Source organism: Rhagoletis pomonella, unplaced genomic scaffold (assembly GCF_013731165.1).
Source record: "Rhagoletis pomonella isolate Grant_MI unplaced genomic scaffold, Rhpom_1.0 Rhpom_scaffold_00005, whole genome shotgun sequence".
Lineage (NCBI taxonomy): Eukaryota > Metazoa > Arthropoda > Insecta > Diptera > Tephritidae > Rhagoletis > Rhagoletis pomonella.
The window spans coordinates 92,909-102,081 of NW_023458559.1; the positions used below are offsets into that span (position 1 = coordinate 92,909).

The 9,173-nt window shown below is 45.7% G+C and overlaps 1 protein-coding gene across 3 annotated transcripts in view; it reads left to right on the forward strand.

The window, feature by feature from the left end:
- Nucleotides 1-9,173, forward strand: part of LOC118738635 (transcriptional repressor p66-alpha) — a 396,748-nt gene that overhangs the window by 4,909 nt on the left and 382,666 nt on the right. The window lies entirely within an intron of this gene.

The window sequence follows — 9,173 nt, forward strand, 5'->3', positions numbered from 1 at the left end:
TTCTAAAGTCGGATGAAAGTTTACTGAGTCATTAAACTTTTTATGAAAACAAAATTTTTGCAAAAATATTATTTTTGGCTATACAACTCAAAAATTGTTTTCTTGACCCTTTTTTAATTTGACGTTTTCTATGATCGCAAAGTATGGCAATTCCGAGAGCCGGATCAAATAGGCTGGAGAAACGTTTTAAACGACCCATTGGCCAAAGCTCAAAATGTTGTCCTACCACCACTGCGTTTAAACCAGTAGTGGGCATTTCGTATCACGCGTACAGCTCAACTACGCTTTTAACAGGTACATATATGCTAACACATTATATTGCCGAAAAAAACGCAATTCAACCAATGAATCAGTCTCGCATAAGCTGTTGCCGAGGCATGTTGCGTTGTCTGCACGCTTCACAGCGCGAAAATTAGGAGTTGCTCTTGCGTTTTTCTTGAATTCCAGTATCGTGCGCGCACAACCACCTCGTTTCAACTGAAGTAATCGACTGAATGGCCGAGTCGTCCGCTCTCATGCTCAAAATGTGATAGTGTTATGGTGCCCATCACTGGTTTAAACGTGGGATATATGAAACCCCTATAGTTTCAAAGCCCTTGCACGGTACAGGGATTGCACGGTTTGCAAAGTGGTCCCAGCAAAGTGGTCCCATAGGAAATCAGGTTTTTTTTCGTGCAATCCATGCACCGTGCAAGGGCTTTGCAAGACTCCGAGAATACCCCTAATTGTAAAGTTGTGTTCCCAAAATTTAGTGAAGCCAAAATAAAAGGAGGTATTAATTTTTTATTCTCTCATCTAATACTTTTTCACCGGTTTTGTCTCTTTTTATGAATTTCAGGTATTTTCATAGGACCTCAAATTCGTAAAATTATGAGCGAAGTGGGCTTTCTGAACAAGCTAAGCTCTGTAGAAAACGTGCATGGAAGTGTTTTGTAGCGGTATGCAATAATTTCTTTGGAAGCCACAGAAGCGACGACTATGTCACGGTTGTTAACGAATTTTTGAATACTTACGGTGGAATGGGTTTTAACATGTCCTTAAAAATCCATTTCCATTTGGATTTCTTCCCACATAGAAGAAGGGGAACACTTTCACCAAGAAATGGCTACAATTAAAAAACGTTTTTTAATATGCCCATTTTCAATACCATCCGACATACGCTAAAAAGAAGTACACATACCAAGTTCCGTTAAGATATCTCAATTTTTACTCGAGTTATCGTGTGTACAGACGGACGTACAGACAGTCACGGCTTAATCGATTTCTTTTTTCATTCTGATCATTTATGTATACATTTGTCTAAATCTATCTCGATTCGTTTTGGCTGTTACAAACAACCGTTATGTGAACAAAGCTATAATACCCTTGCGTACAAGTGCGCTTGGGTATAAAAATGATTTCAGAATATTCCAAAACGAGAAACTGATCATGCTTAGTTAAGAAAAAGACGGTCAAGAAAACATTTTTGAGTGGTATAGTCAAAAATTATATTTTTGCAAAAATTTTGTTTTCATAAAAAGTTTAAGTACTCAGTAAACTTTCATCCGATTTTTGAAAATAAACACTCGTTTTACTCGTTATTAAATTAAGTTTTACAATCAATTTAGGACTAGTATGATTTTCTTATAAAATAGTGCGTAAAAACCTCACCAAAGTTGAAAAAAGTAAAAAAAAACTGTATTTGCTGGGTAAATACTGTAGCGCCAGCAGTTGCTTAAGCGGAAGTGTTGCCAATACAGGTATGCATGTATATACGGCGGCCATGATGTTGCTGAGGCATTAGCAACAATAAATCGGAAGCAGTGGGTCGGAAGTAGTGGATAATATGGTGGGCATAGTGCAGTATGAGTGTGTGCGTGTGTATGTGTATATTTGAAATGGGACCTTTGGGTATGAGTGAAAGTAGGAAAGTAGGTATGAGGCAAGAGAGGCTTTCTCCGCTTGATCGTCTATAAAAGGCGCATGAGAAGGCCAACGGGTCATTATCAAAGTGACGTTAAGTGTAAGGTGCGTGGAGTCTTCTGTAAGTGCGCGGCTATTAGAAAAATATATATAGAAAGAAACGCGATACCAGTTTTGTGGAGTGACAGTACAAGCAGTACAGACCCTGAGGAATACAGGTGCTTAAGACTGCCGGTAAGTTGTGACATACTTTGTATCACCCGCATGCAAATGCTTAAAAAAATTTAAAAATATAAATCAAGTGTCTTGCCTTGTATGTATAAACTAATGGCCTGTGGGCGTTTGTGAGTTGGTACACACATATGTGTAAGAACACAGCACAAAGGCATTTGCACTTGTTCAAATACTCCTTTCTTACGTCCGTAATGCTTATGTTTGCAGGTCCCCGGCAGGCTAACAAAGGACAGTGATCGGATTGAAGATACTTGTGGAAATCACATACGAAAATCTCGGCGACCAGTGCAATCTATCTGCATCCTATCCGCATGGTAAGGAGTAAGTTAAATCGGCATCCGCTGCGCCAACACCACCTGTACTTGGACGCACCCATTCCCACGACAGCCGGTTCTACGTACCGGAATGACTCGGGGTTTTACCTGACCAAGGGCTGTTGTTTCGGCGATCTAACCCCGTTTAGGTTGGTGAAGTATCTCAGAAGTTGTTCGTCCATGGGGCTACATTCGCTACGTTTTCTTCTGCTCAGGGCTGGCATCGAGTCAAACCCAGGGCCAGAAACCTACACCTGCTGTGTATGCCAGAGACGACTACACCTCCACTCCACCTCAGTCAAGTGCAATGCTTGCGAGGGGTGGAGTCATCTCAGAGTCTGCTCAGGACTACGGACACATCGGCAGTGGACCAAGTCGTTTGTGGCCCCTGCTGCTTAAACAGAGCAGCCTCCACGGCTAACCCCATTCCACCTGAGCAGTCCCACACAAACACCACAGCACAACAACATAACACAATAGACCACACCACAACCGCGACAGACCACAGAACACACTCAACCGCACCACCACCCACACGCCGCCGCCAACAACTCTTGGTTCCTCCTACAATCTGTACGGTATGTCAGACCACGATATTGCGTAATGTGACATTAGTCAAGCGCAACACCTGCCTTGGCTGGTGCCACTTTAGGGCATGTGCAGGTCTGCGCACCACCCGAGACTGGACGAGGAACTTCGGGGGCCCGTGCTGCGCAGCACGTTCGCCAACCTCAACCGCGACGCCACCCGCCACCACCACAGGGCGGCAACCACCTCAGCAGCGCACACAGCCAATGGCGTCACGGCCACGCACATCTCTCACACCCCGCATTACCACACGTCTCCCGAACCATATGAAGCTCCCTCAATTTAACTGCAACGGGCGTCAGAGCAAGATCGAGGTGATAACCGTCTTTATGGGAAGGCATGGTATACTGATAACTGCGGTCCAAGAGACATTGTTGAATTGTGCCGGGTACAACGAGCACCGTCGGGATCGCGAGCGAGATAATGGTGGTGACTTAACGTTGATCACGCACCACACCGTGCAGTATCGTCTTATCGAAGCAGACATCGACCGCAGGGATACCACCCTAGAATGTCAGGGCATTGCTATCCGGTCAGCCGATGTGGAGCTCGAAATGTTCAACGTTTATATACCCCCTGTCACCTGCTGCCAGGCAGGATATCACCCTGATATAGGTGCGCTCCTCAGAGGTGAAAACCGAATGGTAGTAGGTGACTTTAATGCGCACCACGATCTTTGGCACTCAAGCCTGTCTAACGATCGTAGGAGAACCGATTTGGCTGAACAGATAGACGATTCGACATTCTGAACAATGAACGACGACGCACCCACCAGGATTATGGGCAGCTGCTGCAGCTCGCCAGACATAACAATAGTCAGCGCTACAAGCGACTTTGCTTTCGCGGAGCACCGAACCTATATCAACTTCTCCAAAGCTGATTGGATAGCCTTCGCGGAATTTACTGAAAACACCTTCGCTGCTCTCCCCACACCAACCGACGTTCACCTTGATTTGCTTGACCTTTTCTTGTCGGTCCAAACAGGAATCTCGATAAACTGTTGTTGGTAGCTCGTTTCCAAATGGGATGGTGACAATAATGAGGTTGACTTAGGATTTCTGCAAATTGGTCGTCCAATCATAGTTGCTTCATCGGCACAATCATGATGCAACGATTACATGACGACTACACTTTCGCACACTCGGTCGTGATATTTCAATTCATTTGGCGTCTAAAAATTCACTTGGAGCAGGTATTTTCTGTTTTTCTGGTGGATGTTTTCGCGAAATATTTACAAAAACCTGCAATTTTTAAAATATAGACTGTGCTGCAACAATTCTAGACATCATTTTTCAGTAATATCTCTTCTTTTCTTTTCCTGAAATGTGTTTGTGCATGCACACAGACTTTTTACAATTTCTCATATTTTATGGTTAAAACGCTCACATTTATTGAATTTTAATACAATTATCCACTTTTTAATAATTTCCACAGATTTTATGCAAAAAAATACTAACTTTTATTCAATTTTAACGCAAATATTAACTTTTTCACTAATTTTTCCCCATAAAATGTAAACAAACAATGTGTGCACAACGATTAGCAAACGACAGTGCCGTACTTATCCGTTTCTGCACCTTCTACGATTTGCCGATAACTAGCCGATAACGACAAGTATGCAGATCTCCTTTGAAATGCATGTGCTCGGACCAAAATTTCAGGGCGAGACGATAACACAACTATTGATGATTTTGGGATTACCGGTGTACGGTGGTCTAACTGCTGCCAAATGAATAGACCATAATTTTCATTTAATTTCATTTATTAAACAAATTCATTAGTGCAATAAGATCTTAAAGCTCTTTTACAGTACAACAGTAATTATAAAGCACAAACAAACAGCAACAAAAGGAAAACAATAAGTAAAAAATAAAATAAATAAATAAAAGAAAAAGAAAAATGCAACTAGTTCTAAGACTAAAAACTAACATTATTACTTAAGTAAAAACTCAACGACGCAAACGTAAACATGTGTAGATAAATACATCACATATGATAAACCTAGCAGATAGCGAAACTCAGAGTACAAAAACTTATTGACGAAAGTACGAAAACTACACATTCCTAAAGTTGCCCTTGTTTAAGCTGGAGCGAGTAGCAGGTGGAATAGAATTCCATAAACGCGTGGCGTTGACAAAAAATAGTCTTGCAGAGTTAAGATAATTAAAGCTAGGTACAATTAAGTCGCTAATACGGGCAGATTTTGGAAAGGTTAGCTTATTATACAGATAGCTAGGTAGCTTATCCGACATTAAACGGAAAAGAAAAATACAATTCCTTGCTTTCAAGTACTCAGATATCTCACAGTCCAATAGGCGAGATCTCCAACTAGAAATGTGATCAAATTTAGCCAAACCAAATACATATCGTGTTACGTGATTGAAAACTACTTCAATTTTGTGGGCAGATTGAGAGCTAAGCTTGCTGTAAATACATTCAGGATACCAGATTATTGGCAAAATCAGTTGTATTGCAAGTTTGCTCCTGATGTCGACCGGCGTAAAGGATGCAGACATTCTTAAATTACGAAGAGTGATGAATACTTTGCTAATTACGAAATTCACGTGATCATCACAGGAAAGACTAGAGTTGATTACAAAACCAAGATTCGTCACTTTAGACACAAATTTAAGACACTTATTATTTATATATAAGCTAGGTATGGCAGAAAAGGCGACGCGAAGTTTAGAAATGGGTAACACATAGGATTTATCACTGTTCAGACAAAGCTCATTTTTTAAAGCCCAAGATGATATCGAGGACAGATCACAGTTAAATCTAGAGCACAAGGAGACTGATTGGTCTCATTCCCACGACAGCCGGTTCTACGTACCGGAATGACTCGGGTTTTACCCGACCAAGGGTTGTTGTTTCAGCGATCTAACCCCGTTTAGGTCGGCGAAATCCATCAAACGTTGCTTGATCCTAGGGCTACACCTTCTCCACACCCTTCTGCTCAGGGCTGGCATAGAGTCATACCCAGGGCCAGAAATCTACACCTGCTGCGTATGCCAGAGACGACTGCATACAAACTCCACCTCGGTCAGGTGCAATGCCTGTGACGGGTGGAGTCACGTCCGTAACTGCTCGGGCCTGCGTACGCACCGGCAATGGACCACGTCGTTCGTGGCCCCATGCTGTGCGAACCGGACCGCCTCCACGGCAAACCACCACCCGCCTGGGCAGCACACAATCAACACACCCATACCCCACCACAACACAACAATAGACACACAAACAAACACAATAGCACCCACACACCGCCGCCGCCAACTCCTAGTACCTCCGACAATCTGCTCTGTTTGTCAGTCCAGAATATACCGTAACGTGACATCAGTCAGGTGCAACTCTTGCCTCGGCTGGTACCACTTTAGGGCATGCTCAGGACTTCGCAACACGCGAGATTGGACGAGTGACTATGTGGGCCCCTGCTGTGCTGCCCCGTCGCATCCCTCCCCCGCGACGCCGCCAACCACCACCACAAGGTAGCACCCCCTTTTGCAGCACGTACAGCAGGGGGCCGGCAGGCAACAACCCTCTTTAATACCACAGCACACAAAGGGGCTACAATTTAACTGTAACGGACTCCAGAGCAAGATCGAGGGCTCACGGTCTTTATGGGAAGGCACGGATTATTAATAGCTGCGGTCCAAGAGACGAAGTTGCACGGCAATTCAACCCTGTTGAATTGCGCCGGATACAACGTGCACCGTCGAGATAGCGAGCGAGATAATGGTGGAGGTTTAGCGTTCATCACGCACCACACCGTGCAGTATCGTCTCATTGAAGCTGACATCGACCGCAGGGATACCATCCTAGAATGTCAGGGTACTGCTATCCGGTCAGGCGATGTTGAGCTCGAAATATTTAACGTATACATACCCCCTGTCACCAGCTGCCCGGCAGGAAATCACCCTGAAATAGGTGCGCTACTCAGAGGTGAAAACCGTATGGTAGTTGGTGACTTTAACGCGCACCACGATCTCTGGCACTCAAGCCTGTCAAATGATCGTAGGGGAATACATCTGGCTGAGCAGATTGACGATCGACATTCTGCACAATGAACTACGACGCACCCACCAGGATTATGAGCAGCTGCTGCAGCTCGCTAGATCTAACAATTGTCAGCGCTGGTCTGATAAACAGCGTATCTTGCCGACCTATGCTGACTCTAGCATCAGACCATCTGCCCATAGTCATCTCGATTGATAAACCTGCCGACTTTGCTTCCGTGGATCACCGGACTTATGTCAACTTTTCCAAAGCTGACTGGAAAGGCTTCACAGATGTTACTGAGGGCGCCTTCACTGCACTACCCATACAACCGACGTTCATGTAGGTGAACGTAAGTTCCGCAGGGTTGTCACCGCTGCTGCAGCTCGCTTAATTTCAGCAGGATGTATTAAGGATCCACGTCCGAATTTTCCTGCCGAAGCGGCTGTTCTAGCTGATGAGCGCGACAACCTTCGTCAGGCCGATCCCGGAAATCCCCGTATTAGGGATCTCAATTCGGAGATTCGGCAACATGTGAACGTACATAAGCCGAAGAAATGGAAAGAGCATCTGAAGACTTGCAACTTCGCCTCTGGTGTGAGCAAGCTTTGTTCAACCGTGAGGTCGTTGTCCAACCCGACAAAGCGCGACGACAGAGTCGAGATAGACTTTGGTGACCAGGCTTCGTCGGACGCTGAGAGATGCGCGAGCTATTTTAACCGGCGGTTCATTCTGCATCCTCCGGTGGATAAAGGCAAACGTCGAGTGACCAGACCGATAACTCTCCTTTCCCCCGTAGCGAAGACACTCGAGGCCCTGCTGCTCCCGTGTTTTACGAACCACCTGACCCCAGCGAAGCATCAACATGGGTGTGTGCATAGCACAACAACAGCACTTAACGCCATAAATACTCAGATAACTCGTGGCCTAAACCGAAACCGCCCCTGTGAGAGAACTATTCTAGTAGCGTTGGACCTGTCCAAGGCGTTCGACACTGTCAGTCATTCAACGCTACTAGAAGATATAGAGGCCTCCTCACTCCCACAGGGACTCAAACGGTGGTCGGCGAATTACCTGGGTGGTCGACACTCGTCAGTAATTTTCAGAGACAAAACTAGCAAGCCACGTAAAATTAAACGGGGTACCACAGGGTGGTGTCCTGTCCCCGCTACTGTTTAATTATTACATCTCAAAGCTTCCTCAGCCACCAGAGGGTGTTAATATAGACTCGTATGCTGACGATTGTTCGATCATGGCGTCTGGGAATGGAATTGATGACTTGTGCTAGAAAGTAAACGGTTACCTCTCCAAACTTTCTCGCTTCTTCACTGCAAGGAGCCTTCCCCTATCCCCTGCGAAATCCTCGGCAACCCTTTTCACCACCTGGACGAAGGAAGTCAGACTGCCACTGGGTATTCACGTCGATGGCGTAACAATACCGACGGCGAATAACCCGAAAATCCTCGGAGTTACCTTCAACAGTCTGCTCTCCTTCGCGGCGCATACAACCGCAATTGTCAACAAAGTACAGGTCCGCAACAATGTCGTCCAAGTCGCTGGCCGGCAACACTTGGGGCAAAGATAAAGACACGTTGTTGGCAACATACAAGGCAATTGGCCGGCCGGTTCTAAACTACGCAGCGCCCGTATGGTCGCCGGGGACTAGCAGGACGCAGTGGATGAAGCTACAGACCTGCCAAAACACGGCATTACGAACTGCGTCAGGATGCCTCCTGATGACGCCTCAACACCACCTTCATGACGAGGCCCAGATGCTCCCAGTAAAGGAGCATAACATAATGCTCTGCAAGCAGTTCCTTACTGGGAGCCACAGACGTGGCCATCCCACGGCACGTCAGGAGGCATCTTTACGAACTGACGGACGAAATCCAGAGGTTTATCAAACAATCTCTGGACCCGTCGACCTACCGACAGGCCCTGAACGGCATTCACAGGGAGTCAGTCTCAAGTTATGTAGACTCCCGCCCTATTAATGCCGTTCTAGACACACAACCACCGGGCGTGGACGGGACAGAACTTTGTCTGCCTCGGGAGACCCGTACTACAATAGCCCAACTTCGCTCTGGCTATTGCGGCAGGCTCAACTCCCACTTGAGCAGAATCAACGAGGATGTGCCCAAC